Source organism: Sinocyclocheilus rhinocerous, unplaced genomic scaffold, assembly GCF_001515625.1.
Source record: "Sinocyclocheilus rhinocerous isolate Xijiao unplaced genomic scaffold, SAMN03320098_v1.1 scaffold1256, whole genome shotgun sequence".
Classification (NCBI taxonomy): Eukaryota; Metazoa; Chordata; class Actinopteri; order Cypriniformes; family Cyprinidae; genus Sinocyclocheilus; species Sinocyclocheilus rhinocerous.
The window spans coordinates 4,403-6,046 of record NW_015646445.1 but is presented as its reverse complement, the minus strand read 5'-3'; positions in this window follow the sequence as shown (position 1 = coordinate 6,046).

The following is a 1,644-nucleotide window of genomic DNA, read 5'->3' as shown; positions in this document are numbered from 1 at the left end:
CCTGTCGTTATTTTTTATTTGTGCTATCATTATTAATTTCTTTATTTGTTCTTATTTTATTACTGACTGCTTACTTGTCATTTTTTATTCAATTCAAAGTTTGAAATCAAGCTATCTTGTGCTACTGCAACAAAATCACCCCACTGTAAATCAAAAATACACTGAGTGAGCAAAAATTTGTGAGATATGGTAATTAAACAATGTTTACATATGAATAAAAGCCTACATTAAAATCTGTCATATAAATTGCTCTCTTATTAGTTCGCCGCTCAGGTTTCACTTTCACGTGGTGTGACGCTCTGCATATTATCTGGCTCTATGCGTGTGCGCTCCACTCATATACCATTCGTGCTCATCGGAACAGCAAAGTCCACTCAAAAATTGAGCCGACAGGAAACATCGATGTAGTACAGTATTGTTTCTGTCTGCAATAGCCCTACTGTGTTGTAACATGGTGTGGTATATGGGCAACTCTGGTAACGCTGCCCTCTCATTCATTGATGGATCCTCTGCAGTGAATGGGTGCCGTCAGAATGAGAGTCAAAACAGCTGATAAAATCATCACAAAAGTAATCCACACGACTCCAGTCCATTAATTAATGTGGGCAACTCTGGTAACGCTGCCCTCTCATTCATTGATCTGCTAACAGTGTTATGCTCACGTGTTCTCATAATAATAGCTTTCTAAGACTAAACATTATTTGGATATAATTGGTAAAAGAAAAAAGAAAAACTAAATCTCTTAATAGCCCTACTGTTAGACCTGAAAAACTAAAAAGCAATTTATTTCATTTGTATCGTTATTTTTTTTTTTGTGCTATCATTAGTAATTTGTTTATTTATTCTTATTTTATTACTGACTGCTTACAAAATGAAAATTTGATGTTTCTCTGCTTACCCCCAGGGCATCCAAGATGTAGGTGACTTTGTTTCTTCAGTCGAACACAAACGAAGATTTTTAACTCAAACTGTTGCAGTCTGTCAGTCATATAATGGCAGTCAATGGGTCCCATGGCTTTGAGAGTGAAAAAAAAACATACACAGACAAAACCAAATTAAACCCTGCGGCTCGTGACGATACATTGAGGTCTTAAGACACGAAACGATCGGTCTGTGCAAGAAACTGAACAGTATTTATATCGTTTTTTTACCTCTGATCCACCACAATGTCCAACTGTCCTGAGCGCATTCACAACATCCGGTGCGTGACGTCAAATAAATACGGTTGGGCAAACAATTCCACGTTGTCTGATGATATATCAAAATCATCTTCCATTGTGATGACCTGTACTTCTAAATATCTTTAGATCATCGCAGTGCCAGTGAACACGTCCACAATCTCTCTGCACTGTGTAAATAATGAGTGACGTATACGTGCGACAGATCGCTTCCGCACATGCGTCTACTATCATAGATATGTATAGATGGCCTTTTCGACCGCTCCAGATACGTCCAGAGTCCGCCATTTTGAAACGTATCGCGGCCCATAGAAACAGTCACTAATGAGGCATCTACTTATATATATCTATGTCCACTATGCCAGAGCACGTACACGCGTCGGATGTTGTGAACGCGCTCAGGACAGTTGGGACATTGTGGTGGATCAGAGGTAAAAAAATTATATAAATACTGTTCAGTTTCTTG